Raw genomic sequence first — 20,937 nt, 5'->3', positions numbered from 1 at the left:
AAAGCCTGGGAGAGTGGGCCTGACCTCCTAGGACTTAACAAAATCATATCTCAACCCGACAACTATAAAGTTACTGTCGGACTGATTGCTGAGGACGTGTCCTCGACTGGTGAACTATGTTGGATGACCATAACACTTTTTTGAAAATAAACTTAATGGCAATTGTCACTCCCCACTGACCGATCACCATGATGATAATAAAACCATTAAAGACGTGATTACGTTATTCCAATCAATTAAACTGGGCAACAATAAGATGTTATTGCCCGTATAATTGCTTATATTTGCACATCATTTAAGTAACTACAAAAAATAAAATACAATATTAAAATTAAACACTCCGATAGATATTTTCTTAAAATCAATACCAATGAAGATGGTCGGTTTGTTTTGCTTTTGGAAGGCAAAATTTAGTTTAAGTTAGCGAAAAACGAAAGAATTTGATTTATTTTTTAATTTTAAAACAGTTTTTTTTTTAATTTGTATCTAGTAAATAATATTTCTTTTACAATATAAGAAAATATATTACTTGTTTTAATGGTTCCTTAAAAAAATCTTTAAATCACAGAAGAGAAAAACCGATTCAATTCACTTTATTTTTAATAACTAAAAATTAAAAATCAACTGTCTTCGCATCTTAACTAATTATTTTTAACAACTAATCTTTAATTTTCTTTTTAATTAATCGATTGTTGGTAATAAAATGTAAACTAAAACCCTTTTTTTCTGTTTCATTCTGTTTATTTTCTTATCGAGTTGTTGCTAATTCGACGAAGAAAGTGATTATTGTGTTGTGTTTACAATTTTAATACCCTTGGCCTTACATATATATATGTTTATGTTATTACTTGAAAACAGTGAATAAAAATGTTTTTTAGATCTATATTTATTTATATATTTACTTTACTCCGGTTAATAAAAAAAAAAATAATTTCAGTTTTTAATTTCTTTTAATTTAATTTTAAGCAGCGGGTGGATGGGGATAAACAAAAAATTGTCTACGTAATAAAGCAAAAGAAATACAAATAAAAATAAAGAATGGGAAAGAATATCAGAATTCGTTCGCTTTTTTTTTACCGGAATGGTGTAAACAGAATAATAGAATAGCATAAACCGAACACTTACACCTGAATTCTAGAATAACTTGTAAGCGAACGCCACAGTCTTCAGATATTCCGGAATATTTGACGGCCACACTTTAAACGTGTTTATATCTGAGGTAAGTAAGAATATTTTTTATTGTTATTGGTCAGTTAAACTATCTATATTAATGACATTGTTATTGGTTTCAAACGTTTGTTTAATTGCTATATGATATCGAGTTTATTAAAATTATTTTATTTAATAATACTTTTTTTGCAAGGTGGGACGTTTGGTTTATATAAAAATAGCGCACCTATGATTTTTTTCTGTTTTAACCGCTCGCATTTATAATGAGCAGTGAGCACATTTTTTTTATTATTATTAGTTTGGAAAACATTCCGAAATTGTTTATGAAAGAAAGTGTTATAGTATATTAATATTTTTGGTATAATGATAGTAGTAAAAAAAATGTTCGATTCTGAAAAAGTTTGGTATTTGTTAAATTGTCGGTTTTTTGGGGTTTTTTTTTAATGATGATTTGAAAAAAAAAATTGACTTTTTATATGAAAATTATTTTGTCTTCGATTATCTGGGTTTGGATTATTTTAACTTAATAAAATTAAAACAAAAATGAAAGTGCAAGTCGCTTTTATGTATTATTAAATAAAAATTTATTCAAATAAAAATTTATTAAACATGTACCTCGTTTCTATTTTTGGTTATTTAAAAATTATTTAAATCCTTTAAAACTTGGAAGAAACGAGAGAAATCGCAGATTTTTAAAAATTGTCATATTTGATTAAAAAGAAAAATATTCATAAGTTAGTTCTACCAATTATAATCATGCATTTTCTTAATTAACAACTTAATTGTTTTATTTCATTATTAACAAAAAAAAAACTTAAAAGCAAATAGAATTAAAATGTCATTTTTTTTTTCTTTTGGGAAGAGAGGGGGAGAGGTTGTCTATGACGAGCTAGTATTTCAATTACTTTTTACTTCTCTTAAAACATCATTAAAACTTACCTTTTTCAAACTAAAACTTATTATTTTATTGAAAACTCTAAAAGACGTACAAACATTTATTGTTATAGTCGAACTATCTGAAAAATCTTTTTTCCACGTCGAAATATAAAATATTGAAATTATTAGAAATTTTTAAAAAAATTTACCCTGTTCTATATAAGTCTGAGATAATACTACTACTACTTGTTTGTATGCTACTAATACTACAACTACACGTAAGAAATATAAAGAAGCCGCATGAAAAAGACTCTTAGAAACGATTTAGTCTGTTTTAAACTCAACTTTTATTAATTAAAAAGTAAAATATTCGCATCTATCGATTATGTCATCGTATTTTGATTTATTCTTCAATCTTAGATTTAGTTTAGGTTTGTTTGTGTCTTGTGTTTATCTTTTAAAAATAGTAATGAAAAAAAAAAACTAGCTGTGAAATTTTTTTTGACCATTTTTGTTTTTGTTTTGACTGTGATCGGCATTTGTTTTTGTTTTTTTTCTTATTCGTTAATGAAATCTAACAAAACCAAACAAACCATCCTTATTATCCCAAAATATGTTTTTCATTTGATTCATAAGTTTATCAGTTATAAAACATACACAATGATTCAAATTTTAGGGTTTAAAAATGATTAAAAAAAAATGAAGCTACCCTACCCTCTCCTCTTTCATAATTGACAATTACTTCTTTAAATTTGAAAAGTATCATTGTTTTATAATGCATCTATTAAACTAAACATATTTTTAAAATGACGTTTAATTTAAATGATTTAAAGTTCGGATTCCATTTAGAAAGTCATGCTTTAAAATGCAAAGAACTGGTCTTGATCTTTTGGAAGCCGTTGTAGTTTCCAATTTTCTTATATATATATATATATATATATATATATATATATATATATATATATATATATATATATATATATATATATTGTTATAATAACTACAACTTACAACAAATGTTTTAAAATTGTCAATAAACGAAATATTTTGATGTGTTTGATATTGAAATACATTAAGTTTCTCGAGTATTTTTTTTCTGGATTACGATTACTTTGTAGATTAACATTTGAATTATTTTAATTTTAACTTGAGATGCTGTGTAATTAAAAACAAAATGATTCCTGCGTCTTGTCAATTGTACTTGTGAAAGAAAAAAAAAGTGAAAACATTGTATATTGCGAAATAATTAATATATATTTACAGGGAGGGCGATATAGATTTAAGATATGCTCTTAAAAGTATTTTTCTTCTTAATTAAATTAAAATTATCGACTTCACTACTAGAAAAACGTATTTGCTTTTACCAGTGACCACTTACACCACACAGAAAGTTTATAAAACCAAATGTAATCGATATTAGTAAATCGATTGATTGTAATTTGACAAATAAATACTTTTAAAAGATATGTTTGGTTAAACATGCATTATGACTTTTTTTTTTCTTTTTGTACAAGTTAAACGTTATTTTCTTCATCGAAGATGACACCGGCTATAATGTTGAACGTATCATGTTGTGTTGTTATTTCTTCGTGTTTCTAGCCATCCATGTTGTTTCTAAATGGATTATGCCGACGATGTTGCAAAAAAATCTTGGTGTATGCATGCATATATATTTATGCAATTCGCATTCTGACTTCCATTTTCCCACCTTAAACTATTCATTTGTTTTTTAGTTTATCGGAATCGGTGACGACCCTTTTATCGGCATAATTAAAAACTTTGATTTAGACACGTTACACGATTAAAAGCTCGAAGTGGTTACAATGTTTGAAATATTGAAACGTCATCGTCATGAGTTTTTAACAAAATAAATATTGTACTTGATTTAATTAATTTTTACTAATTAAATAAATGCAAAATAATATTATCACAATTTCTTCGATAAAATAAACAAAAACAGTAATATAAAGTTTTGTATGCTATTTTTGCAAAACTACCATGGAATCTTTTGGTTTGTTTATTTTTTAGAGGGGGGGGGGTGATAACATGTAAAAACGAGTTTGATTTATTTATGTTTTAAACAACTTTAATATAACAATTGATTAATATTTAAATTTGCCAGCGATTCCAACTTCGTTGATAATGAGAATTTTGTTTTTGTTGTGCCTTAATTTTAGTTTTCTTTCCACGAAATCGTATTCGCCAACGTTCAATCTTGTAGCCAGTGTCGGTTTAAAGGTACCAGCTTCTTTATGTATATATATTTTTTTATTTTTTACTCCCGACAATAATACGTTTTGTTTATAAAAGTGATTAAAATAGTTACAATTAAGAACACAAAAAATATAAGTAAACATCTGGAATGTTCGTTATTTTTATTTTTATTTTTTTCTATTTTAAATGTCACTTGATTTCTGTCACCATTTTTATCACTTACAAGTGTTAAAAAAATGCATCTTTTATTTATTTTTTTACGTTGCAATTTGAAAAAAATGTTCTAATCATAAAAACGTGAATTGATCTCAACGGAATTTATTTTTGTTCGAAAAATTTATAATTCTAAGTATTTATTTACGATGTATTTTTTAAAGAATTTATAATAAATATTATTACCTGAGATTTTCTTTTATCTTAGAAAAATAAAGTTTGACATTACAATTTTCGATTGCATTTTCTTTTTAAGAAAAATAAATTAATGAAAATAAACTTTGTGTGTAAATTACTAAATTCGTAATTATTTCTGAAATAATAATTATTCCACTGATTAATTATGAACGTTCGATTGTTCGTTTTGAGTTAAAAATTATTCTCTCCAACACAAAACATCACTCACACAATGCTTTTTAAAGAAATCAAAATATTTTCAATCGTCCGTCAACATGAAGAAATATTGTAACTTTGAATTTTATCTTGTTCCTTTAAGAAACAACAGACGAAAACTTAACTTTTTTAACTTCAAATAACTAAATAAGCTTTGGGCCTTTTTCCCCATATCATCTTTCAAGATAAAAAAAAAAAAGTACTAGTTATCAACCCATTAGACTTTTTTAATTTTTGGTAAAATAACATTTATATTTTCCCTTCTTGACCCAGTTTGATCTTGTCCAGTGGTCCACGCTGGAATTTATCTCTCATTGACTACGTTTGTCTAATATTTCTATTAAGAAAATAGCAAATAATGTCATTTTATAGCTTTTTCTTAACATTTTGAAACTCTTTAAAGAAAACATGTCACCACTAGCAGAGATGAGAGATATTAGTTTTGCTTCTCGTACCGGCCGCTATCTTTGAAATTGATTAAAATGTGTGTAAACCATAAAGGTTCATCAATGTTTTTTTTTTTTGTTTTTTTTTCTATTGGGTGGAAGGGGGGGCATTGTGTTTTTATTATTATTATTCAATTAACTAAGGATACATTCTTTACTTAAAAGATATTTATGAGGGGTTATTTTATTAAGATTTCTTTCTAAAGTGATACTATTTTCGTTGATAAAAGAAATTAACTCACAGGTGCTACGACGTTTAACTTGCGAATTGACTCTAAACACTAGAACGCAACTACTATTACTACTGCTTAAGTCAATATTTTCCGTTTTCGCTAGTATTGCACTTTCAAATCGGGATGAAAGTGTAGTAGCTGTTCTATTAGAGGGAGGAGGTGCATTTTTTAAAATTATTTTTATTTGGACTAATCCGAAGTGATCCAAATTTGTAGAATTGGATATCCCGAGTAAAAACCGACCCTATATCGAACTTTGCCACCGTGGAAAGGCAAACATAGGGACTACTTATTAACTTGCCTTGAGGCTAAAAGTAGAATGCAGAATACTTCTACTCAATCTAAGGGGGCCACTCTCCCAGGCATTAATTTCTCCTTTGAGATAATTGATTAGTTTAATGCCGATCGCCTGGCAATCACGGCAAATGTTGCAATCATCTGTTTGGGAGGAAAGTAAACGAACTTGTCACATTCTATTCTGTTTTTGTTTCGGTTTGTTTTTTAAATACTGCTCTCATTGTTTCCTTACCTCCTCACGAGGGCAGATTTAAGAGACGAGGTCGGTTTTTAATGTGAAGGAATCTCCCCCCCCCTCCAAAAAAAAGGAGTACTTGAAAATTCTTCACTGACCGCCCCGCGCCCCGCAGTTAGAAAATATGATATGAAGACGGAGCACTTTTTTTCATTATTTCTTTTTTTATTTATACCCACGTCTTATTGGTAAACATATATATATATATATATATATATATATATATATATATATATATATATATATATATATATATATATATAAACTGTTATTAACAATAAAACAGTTTCATCGTGAAACTTTTACAATTGCAATATGAACCTTAATGTCTTAATTTTATTTTACAATGATCTGTTACGCCGTAACTTCGGATCTATTTTTTTAATTTTTTTTTTTATTACTAATTTATTTATGTTTGTCATGTCTTTAGACATTTTTCTCAATTCTTGTCTGAATTATACAAATCCTTAAAAATATTTTTTGCGTCGATATGTACACAATATAATTGTTAATATTTCATTCGATAGTTCCAAAAAATGCTAGCATAATATTTTTTTACCATTATTTTTAAATTTATTTGTGCTGTCATTTATTATTATTATTTAACGTTTCGCAGACCTATGATTAAATAATAATAATAATAATAATAATAATAATAATAATAACTGCTTCTACAGAATTTGAACTAAATAAATCGACTTTTGCCTAAACTAAATCGTCACTACATTGTTAATACAACATTAACGGATTAGTTTAGGGTTGGTTTCGGGTTGAAAAAAAAATAAAAGAACCAGTTCGATTTAAATTCTGTAGAAGTATCAAAATAACTTAAGTTTTGATGAGATAGTTATTTGCACAAAAATATACAATATTAGAAAATAGTTTAATTGCAAATCTTATCCATAAATAAATTCTTTAAGCTTAAGAGATTAGCAAGGACGGATTACCCGAAATTGGTAAAAAAAAAAAAAAAAAAAAAAAAATGCGGTGATAAGGTACTCTAATAAAAAACCCATAAAAAAACATATTTAAAGCGGAACGATTTTAAATCGATGCGAGATAATACTTTTTTCAATTTAAGACATTATTAATTTTTAAATTTATAATTTTTAAAATGTATTTTTCCCTTTTCGTTACTTTAATATTGACGTCAATAGACTTAGTTATTTGTGATTGTTGAAAGTTGTAAGGTACTTTAAAACAACACGATCTAAAACTATAAAGAGTAAGACGAAGCCGCTGTCTGTACTTAGTTGTACGACTACTTGTTTCTAGGAACTACTTGTTTTTATAGAACTGATTTTCCGGTTGGCAGGTTTGTACAAAAAGAAAAAAAAGGTATTAGATCATTTGATTATGTTTTTAAATCTTGTCTTTTTGATTGTCATCTGTTGCGCAAATTATTTTATAATTCTTTTATTTATGTCTTAAATTACAGAAAAGCGTCGAAGTCAATTCGTTTTCACGCTTTTCCAAACATTCGTAAGTGTTCGTATTTGATAAAAAGATCCAAGAAGTAATTTCTTTTTTCTTCGTTTTGTTTTTGGAAAGTAAATGTTAGTCAAAATTTCGTTTTGGCGATGATTTTACTTTATACAAACTTTTAGTTTATAAGCAAATTATTAAGTTTTTTTTTTTTTTTTTTTTTTTTTTTTTTTACACAGTGATCACCATTCACCAATTATCAAGGCCCGGAAGCCACTCAGGGATAAGGGTTATTGCAAGTACATTACGTTAGTGTGGAGATTTGATGAAGTGTTTACTTAAGGGGGCGGTTCATTAGGAATTTGTTAACATTGGACTTGAAGACATCCAAGTTGTAGTCCGGTGGGAAGCAGGCAGACGGAACAGAGTTCCATAGGCGTGCACCGCGTGCAGTTCTAAGAAAGAAGTTTTGTTCATAGAATCCGCGTTTTGATTTAGGCACAGATATAGAGTGGGGGAAATTTTTCACAGTGGATTCAGCTAGACGGGTGTTTTTCGTGAAAGATTGGTGAGGTGGGACTAGAGATTGGAGTTCAGACGAGCACCTGCCATGGAAATAACGATAAAACAAGGATAGGCTCGCAACGTCTCTTCTGTGGGAGAGAGGTTGCAGGGTAGAGAAAAGGGCATCCCCCACTAAGCCACGAAGTCTATTTTGTACTCTGTCAAGGCAGGATAGGCTGTTTTTAGCAGCTCCTGCCCAGATATGGCAACAGTATTCCATCCTTGGACGTACTTGGCTTTTATATAGAGAATTGCATCAGTAGTGAGATATCTTCTGGAGTGGTAGAAGGATCCCACCATCTTTCCAACGACCCTGGCAACAGACTTGATGTACGTGTTCCATTTCAGATCAGGAGTAAAGGTCAAACCCAGAAGCTTGTCAAAACACGGGGCCTCACCCAGACGAGAGCCATCCATTTCAATTGATGCCAGATGGGGATCAGAGCGTTGATGATGTAAGGATAGGAGTTTGGTTTTGGATGCATTAAAGGTAACCAGCCACATCTTCCCCCACTGAACCACGCGCTCGAGATCAGAGGAGAGAGAATCAGAGAGAACTTTGTCATTTACAGCCTTTGATGTGTTGCCGTAGATGGTCGTGTCATCAGCATAGATGTCAACGAATGATTTAAGTATGTGTTTAGGGAGGTCATTGATGTAGATTAGGAAGTGAGTTGGGCCCAGGATTGACCCCTGAGGGACTCCAGCATTTATATTGCAGGCCGATTTTTGTCCATCTACCACTACTCTTATGAGCCTATCGGAGAGAAATGATTTAATGATTGAGAAAACATTTCCAGTTATACGGTAGCTGGAAATCTGAGAAGTAGACCCTTATACCATACCTTGTCGAAGGCCTTTGATATGTCAAGAGCAATTGCCCTAGAAAGGAAGCCTTTGTCAAGAGATTCACTAATCTTGTGGGATATAACCGTCAGCACATCTGCGGTAGATCTTGCAGAGTGGAAACCATATTGTGTGTCACTAAGAAGGTTATTCCTGCTGAGGTGGTTGACTATTTCTCTATTTAATATGGATTCCAGCAACTTACTCATAACACACAAGAGATTTATTGGTGTGTACTGAGAGGGAGATGACTTATCACCTGAATTCTTTAAATACAGGGCAAACTGATGAGGTCTTCCAGGGAGTCGGAAAGCACTTCTCCTTAAGGCAGCGCTTAAACAGTTTCATAAGTATGGGAGCAAGTTCTGGTTGAAGCTTTTTTAACACTATAATTGGGATGCCATCAGGGCCAGGTGCTTTACTGGAATCTAGGTTCTTGATTAGCTTGGCGACCTCATGCACGGATATTTGTATGTTACCTAGCTTGTTCTGTGTTATAGGAGGAAATATGGGGAGTTGATGGCCTTCGTCGCATAGGGTAGAATTAGCTGCAAAGTTCTTTGCAAATAGTTTGGCCTTGTCTGACGCTGACGAGATGACCTCTGGTCCATTGATAATTGTTGGGATAGAACACACACTTCTGTTCAGGATCCTATTTGTTATTTGCCAAAACTGGTGGGAACCAAGCCGCTGATCAGCTACCTTGGATTTAACAGACTGGGCATATAGCTCTCTTGCATTTTTTATTACTCTTTTACAGTGGTTGCTGGCAGTCCTGAAAGCAGCTTTAGTCTCAGTGCATCTATTACGTTGGTAGCTATGGAAAAAGTGATTTCTGTGCGCGATAGCAGCAGCACATTCTGGGGAGAACCCTGGCTGGCTGTTAGGTTTTTGTTGGAATTTTTTAGATGGTATGAATTGGTCTATGCCTACAAGTAACCATTCGGTCAGATCTAATACTATAGAGGACACTTCCTTTTTAAACATGGAGTGCAGAGGTAAATCAGATATGAATGTATGATTAAGTGACTAAAACACTTTTTTTTCTTTTTTTTTTTTTTTTTTTTTTAATGAAATTTTTTTTTCTTTCAAAATTGATTCCTTCTTGTACTGTACGATTCTATATTCATCCAAACATCAACTGAATTTAAAGTATTTTTTATGCTATTTTTTCTTTTTACACCTTGAAAAAAGAATTTCAAAAATTGCCTGGCAAATATACCCGATGACCCAAGTGCAAGAGAAATTCAAACGGTTGTACTTAAAGAGGCGGTCAGAATCTTAAAAGGATCTCTCTATTGGAATATGTGAGTTAGTGGGTGAATGTTTGGCATCCTGTCGGATGCACCATTCTCAGCTTAAACAAATTGATAAGAAAATAAATGAAAAAGCAACGATTATTTTCTGTATTTTCTAAATTACTATCCGTAGTTACAGTAATTATTTGTTTAGCTTTTCATTCTTTTTCTTTTTCTAACCCCCACCAATCCCGTTTTCTTTCTTTTATTCTTTTTTTAATGACTGTAAAATATTTGTTTGTTTTACAATCGACAGAGGTTCGAAAAAGTGGTAAAAAAAACAAATGTATAACAAATAAATGTAATCAAAGGCAAGATGAGTTGCTCTTCTACTTATCTGGAAAAGTTTTCAGTGGTTTTACTCACTTTAAAACGCTTATTTGGTTCGAAAAACGTTTGATATTGAGCTAGTTAGGTGCGAATAAGAAAAATGGCCGCAAGTTGACACCTAAATGTTTGAAGTCTTAAAAATGACTTTAAAATAAACAAAATACTGTTAGGAACCCACCGAATATATGTTGGGTGGGTTCCTAGTCATTTTCAAAACTTTAAATATTTAGGTGTCCGTTCGTGGCCATTTTTCTTGTTTTCACATGACGCTCGACACTATATGTTTTTAGAACCAAATAAATCTTGAAAGTGAGCAAAACCACTAAAAAGTTTTCCAGATAGGTAGGAGAGTAACTTGCTTTTGATAACATTTGTTATACATTTGTTTTGTTTTGTTGTTTTATCACTTTTTTATACCTCTATGGATTGTAAAACAAACCTATATATATATATTTCTCCAAAACCTCTGGCCTTGATGAAGGGGAGATTAAAACTTGCTGCTATGGTTTCAAATGATCTGAAATAAAAGCAAGCGGAGACTTAATTCCAAGTATTTCTCATATGTTATATCTCCCCTCTTTTGGAAAAAGAGTATCTCCAATATCAAATAATCTTTATACACAGTGAAATTTACTTTATGTATGAAGAGCAAAGATGGGAGATATAATATGAGAAATATTTGGAATCAAGTCTCTCCTTACTGTTATTTTAGATCATTTGAAACCGTAGCAAGTTTTAGTCTCCCTTTCATCAAGGCCAGAGGTTTTGAGGAAATATCAAATATTTTGTAATTCATATGCAATACTAGGAAAACAAATGACTATGATTGAAACATTTTATGGCTGTAAAAAAGGGCCAAAAATAGGCTCTGAGTGATGGATGATCTCCTTAATGTGCGGCCTTAAGGGCAAATGTCACATACCCCACTACACAATTCAGGTCATTAGCTTTCCACAAGCCCTCATTTGTTAAATTCTGATCAATAGTCACTGAGTTTGGAACTTATAAAATTGCTAAAAATGGTGGTATATCTATCTATCTATCTATCTATCTATATATATATATATATATATATATATATATATATATATAATAGTGGCCTGGCAAGGCCACAGGGGAGACAACCAAGCAAAAAGAAAACCTTTTTTTACAAATTGTCATAAATTTTAATCATAGAATAGTATTATAATCTTCAAAAAGCCTGCAAATTTTCATGTAGTTTCGTCTCATAGAACCAAAGATCAGATATAAGCATTTCAATATTCAATTTGGCTATGAGTATAGATAGATCCATATATATGTATACATATATATGATGATGGCAACAAATTCGTTTTCGAATATTTCCATTACTTAACATAGAGTTAGAAAATTAACGCATGAAGACAGCTTATCGGTGAGTTGCACAAAAGTGGCTTTTAAGCCCGGCCAAACTCAGGCATTCTTTGGCAAAAATGCTGCAGACATGAGCGGCACTAGCAGCACATGCTGAACGGTCACTTCTATGAACATTCATATACTGTTTCAAACTGGCCATAGTCTTGCACATCTGCACAAGTTGACACAAGTTAGTTCTGCCAACATAGGATCGTTTTGTGGCCCATTGCGCTAATGAGCAGTCTGGTGGTTTATCAGCCCAGCTCTGCTCATACATAGTCTTGGTCCAGATCCTGGAAGTTCCAGAGCCCTTACTGCCATTGACATTCATATCTGTATTAGCATTCCTTGAATCTTTGTTTGCCATTTTAGGCTACAGCCAGCCCTTTTTTGTTATCGAGATACACATACACACTGGTAAAATGTGTATTCCATTGCATATCAAGTAATGCCTGTCCTTTAAGCATTTTATAGTTAGGAAAGACTTTGCACCAAGTCAATCCACTCTCTGAACAACTGCGACAAGGTGGTCAAGGTTTGGTGTGGGTGTGTGTTAAAGGCATATTGATGGCTTAGTGTCATACTGCGCTTCTCCCAAACAAGTCAATCCCACGTGCTCATTGTGACCATTACCACGCAGATGAGGCTTTGGTTAATGGCGAGTGTCATGCGCCGTATAACTGGACCTCCGCTGCCTAGTGGGTCGAAGTTCTTTTAACCAAAGGCTAAGGTAATCCTGAGAGAAATCTCCAGAGGAGCTTAGGCCCTGTCAACTGTGGCATACATGACCCACCGGCGTATGGAGTATGCTCTGGTGCCCAGCAACCTAAGTCCCAATCATGGATCAAATGGTCGGGGGGCTCCTGTAAGCCGTGGTGAAGGCAACCTCTCTAGGAAAAGGAAAACCCTGATTATATATATATATCATCCTTTTTTGGCAATTTTATAAGTTTCAAATCTCAGCAACTATCGATCAGAATTCAACAAATGAAGGCTTGTTGGAAAGGTAATGACATGAATTGTGTAGTGGGCTATGTGCCATTTGCCCTTAAGGTCGCACATTAAGGAGATCATCCAGAGCCTATTTTTGGCCCTTTTTTACAGTCATACAATGTTTCAATCGTAGTCATTTGTTTTCCTAGTATTGCATATGAATTACAAAATATCTGATATTCCCCCCCCCCAAAAAAAACCTCTAGCTTTGTTGGAGGGGAGACAAATTTTGCTGCTATGGTTTCAAATGATCTGAAATAATATGTTATATCTATCTCCCCCTTTTTGGTTTTCATACATAAAGTAAATTTCACAGAATACAAGGATTGTTGTATACTAGAGATATTCATAATCGTACTCTATTTCTAAAAGATGGGAGATATAACTTGAGGTTTTGAGGAAATATATACATATATGGATATATCTATACTCGTAGCCAAATTGAATATTGAAATGCTTATATCTTTGGTTCTATGGGATGAAATTACATGAAAATTTACAGGCTTTTTGAAGATTATAGTACTATTTTATGATTAAAATTTATGACAATTTGTAAAAAAAAAAAAAGAACCTATATATTCAAACCAATAAAATATGCCCAAATTTGTCTACATTTGTATATATAGTGTTTTAGCAGTCTAGCTTTAGTTTTGCTGCTTTGGGATGCATTTTTCTTAGTTTTTTTGTTTTTTTTTTTTTGCTATGTTGTTCCTCCCTATAGCCTTGCCAGGCCACTAATCTATATATATAAAAGGCAAAATGTGTGTTAGTGTGTGCGTTTTTTGCATATGTCTGGCAGAGGCTTGGGGGGGGGTCCCACTTGTTAGAACTTTTTATATACTTCCTAGATTATAATATCTCTGATTTATGAAAGGAGATCACGTCTATCTTTTATTTGAACGACTTTGACACACTATTTTCGCGCTATTTCTAGGTCCACGCATGTTTGTTTGGCTTTTCCGTATAAAAAAGTGGAACTGAATTCGGAACTAATGTGCCTCCCTGGTACGAGTGCCAGGGACGTCCAGAAAGCAATAAGCTTTTATTAATGCTGGGAAAACCCGTCATATCAGACAATTGCTATTCATTTGGACACTCTCCTTTTTATGGGGAGCTGGTTTTCCCCAACATCTTGTGGAGAAACAAACAAATACGCAGAAACTGGCTCACAGCCAAGGTTAAGTGTGTGATTTCATTCCCCTATGCCGTGATGTTTGACCTCATTAAATTAACGCACCTATCACTTAACTTTTTAATCGTTGAATTAGAACTCTTTTCAGTTCCTGTCCCGTCGTGGCCGAGCGATAAGATGTCAGGTTTTTTCACACTTTCTTTTTCACCTTCGCGTCAAAGCTTTGGGTTCAAGCCTACCTAACTACCAAAGCTTTTTTTTTCTTCTTCTTTTACACCTCCAAACGCCCGGGCAATGTCAGGCACCCTCGCTAGTCTATAATATAAATCTCACCTGTCTGTATGTATATATGTTTGTATGTCTGCCTAAAACTTTTGACAGACGTGATGGATTTTCCCGAGATCTGTATCGTTTTGAAACTTGATCCTTTGGACGACAAATATTGAAAAATTGGTTAAAAACCCAAAAAATATTAATTCTTTCAACCTCAGCTGGGCACTTTTCTACAAGGAGGGGTTGCTTTTTTCACTAATATTTTTGAAATTCATCCACTCTTTTCAATTGACTAGCCTTAATTTAAACCTTTGCCACTTCCGGTTTGGCGATGGACGCAATGGCAAAGTCATCACTTTTCTTTCTTTCTTTTTTTTTTTTTTCACATTCTTTTCCTCCTTCGCGGTATGGGTTCGAGACTGCCTGCCTATTATTTATTTTTTTTTTTTGCTCACCACACACCTCCAAACACCCGAGCAATGGTGGACACCCAAGCTAGTATATAGATATACCACCTTTTTTGGCACTTTTATAAGTTCCAAATCTCAGAGACTATTGACCATAATTTAACAAATGAAAGCTCATTGGAAAGGTAATGACCTGAATTGTGTAGTGGGCTATGTGACATTTGCTCTTAAAGTTGCACATTAAACCTATTTTTGGCCCTTTTTTACAATCATAAAATGTTTCAATCGTTGTCATTTGTTTTCCTAGTATTGCATATGAATTACAAAATATCTGGTAATTCCCTATAACCGCTGGCCTTTGTTGAGGGAGACTAAAACTTGCTGCTATGGTTTCAAATGATCTGAAATACCAGCAAGAGAATACTTGATTCCAAATATTTCTCATGTGTCATATTTTCTCTCTTTGGTTTTCATACAGAAAGTAAATTTCACAGTGTATAAGGATCATTTGATACTGGAGATATTCATAATCGTACCCTATTTCCAAAGGAGGGAAGATATAACATAGAAATATTTTGAATCAAGTTTCCCCTTACTGTTATTTCAGATTATTTGAAACCATAGCAAGTTTTAGTCTCCTCTTCATCAAGGTCAGTGGTTTTGGGAAAATATATATATATATATATATATATATATATATATATATATATATAGTAATTTATAAAATATATATGGCGACTAAGCTACACTGAATATTCTGCGTTTCATCCACTGTAGGATTCGTCAGGCTTATGCGCAAATTTTGTGGTTGCTTCTTGTTTTTATATATGTTGAGGATTTCTAGTTAGCCAATCAGCTTTCTAGTATCCACCGCGCCCCCTCCTATCAGCCAATGGGCATGCATTTTATCGAACAAAGGATCTGTTTTAGAACTAGGTTAGTGGTTTAAGGTAGATCTTTTCCCTCTTTTTTTTTTTTTTTATATATATATATATATGAATATACCTATGTGTACACACACATGCGCACACATATATGTATATATATATATATATACATATATGTGTGATCGTTTATGTATATTCATGTTTATTTAATTTATTTATTTGTTCGTTTTCTATTGTTATTGTTAGTTTTAAAGCTATTTTGTATCGCTATCCTAGGGTGAGTTTTATTTTGTGAACACAGTTGTTTGCTATTTCTCATCTACAGTTTAATAGATTTTGAGGTTCTTTAAAGTACAGGATAGCAAATTTTTCATGGAGGCATAATTTACATGGGTCGTCTAAGTGTCTGCACGTGGTAGCTTGTTTCATTATTTTCCATTCGACTACCGGCGAATGTCCGCTTTCTTTGAGTTCCCAGTATTTATTCGCTAGTGTTGTTTTTATACGGTGTTTTTTATTTTTGAAGGTACTTTTATTGTCATAGTATCGGGTTTTAAAATCTAAGGAAGTCATGCCTATGTAATATTTCTTGTTATTCGGGTTTTCTTTCGCAAATATTGTTGCTTGATAAACTACACTTTTTGGAGAGTTTTCTTTAAAAACATAAATCAGTATAGAATGAAAAACTCTCCTTATAAAAAGAGGATTTTTTTTTTTTTTTTTTTTTTTTTACAAAGGCATCACCACATTATCAAGGCCCAGAGGCCACTCAAGGATAAGGGTAAAAGAGTGTACAGTAGAAATTGGTCAATATAGTAATCATTAGTAATGAAAATTTGGTAAATTTAATAACTTATATGGAACGGCTCATCAAGAACTTATTTACTTTAGACTTGAACACAACCATATTGTAGTCAGCCGGAAAGCAGGAAAACGGAAGACAATTCCACAGGCGTGCAGTTCTAAGAAAGAAGCTTTGTTCATGGAATCTACGTTTAGGTTTAGGCACAGATAAAGAGTGGGGAAATTATTGATAGTGTTTACAGCTAGACGAGTGTTTCTTGTGAAAGTTTGGCGAGGGGGGACCATAGATTGAAGCTCAGTTGAACACTTTCCATGAAAATAACGATACATCAGAGACAAACTCGCAACATCTCTTCTGTGAGATAGAGGTTGCAAGGAGGAGAAAAAGACATCTCCTACGAGGCTACGAAGTCTATTTTGAACTCTATCAAGGCAGGACAAGTCCTTTCTAGCAGCTCCTGCCCAGATGTGGCAACAGTATTCCATCCTTGGACGTACCTGGCTCTTATATAGGTAGAGAATAGCATCAGCAGTGAGATATCTACTGGATCGATAGAAAGATCCCACCATTTTTCCAGCGGCCTTGGCAACAGAAGCTTGTCAAAACTTGAGGCCTCCTGAAGACGAGAGCCATTCATTTCAATTGATGACAAATGTGAATTAGAATGTTGATGATGTAAAGAGAGAAGCTTGGTTTTAGATGCATTAAAAGTAACCAGCCACTCCTTTCCCCATTGTACTACGTGCTCAAGATCAGAGGAGAGAGAATTGGAGAGAACTTGGTCGTTTACTGTCTTAGATGTGGTACCATAAATGGTAGTGTCGTCAGCATAAATGTCTACAAATGATGTAAGGATATGATTTGGAAGATCATTAATGTAGATCAGGAAAAGAGTTGGGCCCAAGATGGATCCCTGAGGGACACCGGCATTAATACTGTGAGCTTCTGATTTTTGCCCCTCAACTACTACTCTTATGAACCTATCAGAAAGAAATGATTTAATAATTGAGAAGACTTTTCCAGCTATACCATAGCTAGCGATCTTATGAAGTAAACCTTTATGCCATACCCTATCAAAGGCTTTAGATATGTCAAGAGCAATTGCCCTAGAAAGATTGCCACCGTCGAGAGATTTGCTAATCCTATGCGATATAACTGTAAGGACATCTGCTGTAGATCTAGCAGAACGGAAACCATATTGAGTGTCACTAAGAAGGTTATTTTTGTTGAGATGTTTGATTACTTCTGTATTTAACACAGATTCTAGCAACTTACTCATGACGCACAGGAGACTTATTGGCCTGTACTGAGAGGGGGATGAGCGATCACCTGAATTCTTAAATACAGGGCATACTGATGAGACTTTCCAGGGAGATGGGAAACTATTCTCCTTAAGACAACGTTTAAGCAGTTTTGTAAGTATGGGCGCTAATTCAGGTTGAAGTTTTTTGAGTACTATAATTGGAATACCATCAGGGCCAGTTGCTTTACTCGAATCAAGGTTTTTGATTAGCTTCGCAACATCACGTACAGATATACGTATATCACATAGCGTGTTTTCTGATACAGGAGGAAATATTGGGGGTTGGCGGTCTTGGTCGCAAAGGGTAGAATTAGCTGCAAAGTTCTTGACAAAGAGTTTGGCTTTGTCTGATGCTGACGAGATTACCTCAGGTCCATTGATAATAGTTGGGATGGAGCACACGCTTCTGTTCAGGATTCTGTTTGCTATTTGCCAAAACTGGTGGGAACCAAGCCGCTGCTCAGCTACTTTGGACTTAACAGATTGAGCATACAACTCTCTTGCGTTCCTTATTACTTTCTTACAATGGTTGCTGGCAGTCCTGAAAACGGCTTTAGTTTCCATACATCTATTACGTTTGAAGCAGTGGAAAAAGTGATTTCTGTGCGCAATGGCAGCAGCACATTCTGGAGAGAACCATGGCTGGCTATTAGGTTTTTGCTGAAACTTTTTAGAGGGTATGAAATGGTCAATACCTACAATTAACCATTCAGTCAGGTCTAATACTATAGAGGACACATCCTTTTTAAACATGGAATGCAGAGGTAGATTTCTTTCCTAATTCATTTCAGTCCATGGGAGGGTCTAACTTGCTATTTCCTTCATCCCTTCCCTTAAACATTAGAAATGCTTTCATCCAGCATGCTTCATGACCTAAATTAAGCAAGGTGATACACACACACACGTTGGTCTTTATTATCGACCAGAGGATTTTTATCATAACATTTTACAATCTTTAGAGTTGAAATTTAATTTATAAAGCTTCTGATACCATTATAGTATTAACATAATAATATTGGAAAAATACAGAAAATAATTTAAAAATGATTGTTTGTTTAATATTCAAATAATTTCTTGTCTCACGTATGCACACACACACACACACCTTTATGACTGTAACTCCGTATTTTGAGTGTGGCCAAACTAGTTTGCAATATAAACAATTGTTTTTCTTCAGTCAACCTAATAGGTCCTACACAGTTTACCTAGCTTTAGCTCCTGTCCCATCACCACAACATTGCATCCTTCTGCTTGTTTTACAAGTTCTTCAACAAGAAATGCTACAACAAATTTATTGCACTTGTACCTTTTCAACATAAATACCCCTAATCAATGAACAGCAAAATTCCACATCTTCACTCTAAAGATTTCAGATACTGGAAAGCTTTCTACTCGAATAACTTCTTACTTTGAACTGCTTACCTTTGGAATTCCCTCCCTGTTTCTTGTTTCCAACTACCAACATGCAGAAATTTAAATGTAAACAAAAATCTTGCTGAGGTTTTTATTCATAGTTCTTTCTAAACTAGTTGTTTCTCTTACAATGCCACCCATAGTTTGGAGGAAGAAAACAGCTTGATTCATACCTTTCTCAAGTGTAATTGTGAAACATTTCGACTGGGATTTGAGCATGATTACAGCATTCAAGAGGAAAAACTTGTGAAGTATGTATAATCATGAAAACCCACTGGCATTTCTTGTTAAGGGCACCATCAACAATTGACGATAAACCAATTACATATGTGGATGATCCCTTAGGACTTAACACAACTCCAATTCAGAGATGAGAGCCCTGTACTAGAAGTTATATATACTAGGCTTTTTAATCCGTTAAAAACGAGCAAAGGTTATAGCCTGTTGACTCAGAATTTGTGCTTTATACCAAATTGAAAGTTAAATATGGTTAAATTTGTTCTCATTCCTTAACTGTGCAGAATTGATACCATAATACTTAGTTCACTACACTTTATCATAACAAAGGTCCATACAAAATTTCAGCTAAATTGGCCACTAGTTTGAGAAACCCAAATCTTATGGAGAATGTGGTGAATCTATTTTCAATTCAACAAAACATAATTAAAGTCGTCAAAAATTTAGTTCCATAATCAGAATTAGTGAACTAATGGACTTTCACAAGACTTTTTGTTCATCTAACCTTCAAAAAATAGTGTAGCAGCTCATACAGACTCTTGGTTAATGGAAAGTTTTCCACTAAAGAAGATTAGAAGAAAATGTTTTTCAAAAAGAAACTATGGTCAAATTTACTAAGCTTAGCTTAGTTTCTTTTAGAGTGTTTTACTTTAATGAAGCAAATGAATTTGATGGATATCTCAACACAAGAATAAGATCGTACAGAAAGGGAAGAACTGATTATTTTCCAGGTAATAATTTTAATGAAAACTGTTACTTGAAACTCCTTTTCTCATTTATTTGCCAAGACAGAATTTTGAGGAAATTCTCCACAAATTGCAACAACACTAAATGACTAACCAGGACTTACATCTTTGAATCTTTGTTGCAATATTCATTTTGGAATCCAAAAGAACTTTGTATGGTGAATACCATACTGCACTGATACTCCCTCTTGTCCTAGAACAGCTGTGGAGTTTTCAGGGTTTAGTACATAATGTGCAATTTCATCTGGCCATAATGTTGCTTTGATAGTGCAACATTGCATGTTGCAAATTGACAGTTTCACCTTAGACCCAGCTTCAATTGCAACAGAGATATAGTTTTGTCGACTGCTTGACTGCAGTTGGTGACTGTATTATCACCATGTTCATTAAATTTCAAACAAGCTTTCTTTGCAACATTAATTTAAATAACACCTTGTATGCAGTATATACAGCTATTATTGTGTTGCTATAAAATGGTTTGATTGATCTCCATTGATATTGATGAAACTCTTAAATTCCATGATTTCAATACTAGTTGACCAATGGGATTTTCAGCCAGCTTTCCAAGCCAATACTTCAGAATATTTGCTTAGGAATTTCCACCTGCAAGGTAACTGCATACTCTTTGCTAAAAGAGATCTCTTCTATATCTCAACTAATATACAATCATTCCTTCAAGATCAATCAATCTATTTTCTGTGGGAACTAGAACTGAGTTAGTTAGTGAAACCTAAAACCTATGATAAAACACTTTCAGTTGTCAATTAGAGATGTAAAAACCATGCTATCAAGTGTCTTTTGAAGACTGTAAATTCTGGAGTTCT

The 20,937-nt window shown here is 33.1% G+C and overlaps 1 protein-coding gene across 1 annotated transcript in view; it reads left to right on the top strand.

Annotated features, from left to right (window-relative positions):
* The first annotated feature begins 1,098 nt into the window (after positions 1-1,098).
* Positions 1,099-20,937, top strand: part of LOC145277739 (uncharacterized) — a 58,101-nt gene continuing 38,262 nt past the window's right edge. Inside the window, exon 1 of the mRNA XM_080129453.1 lies at positions 1,099-1,219. The gene's annotated coding sequence lies outside the window, so the exon portion shown is untranslated. The remainder of the gene's footprint in view (positions 1,220-20,937) is intronic.

The sequence above is a fragment of the Euprymna scolopes genome, chromosome 6 (assembly GCF_053919585.1).
Source record: "Euprymna scolopes isolate OS-2025 chromosome 6, ASM5391958v1, whole genome shotgun sequence".
Lineage (NCBI taxonomy): Eukaryota > Metazoa > Mollusca > Cephalopoda > Sepiida > Sepiolidae > Euprymna > Euprymna scolopes.
This window is presented reverse-complemented; position numbering and strand designations above follow the sequence as displayed.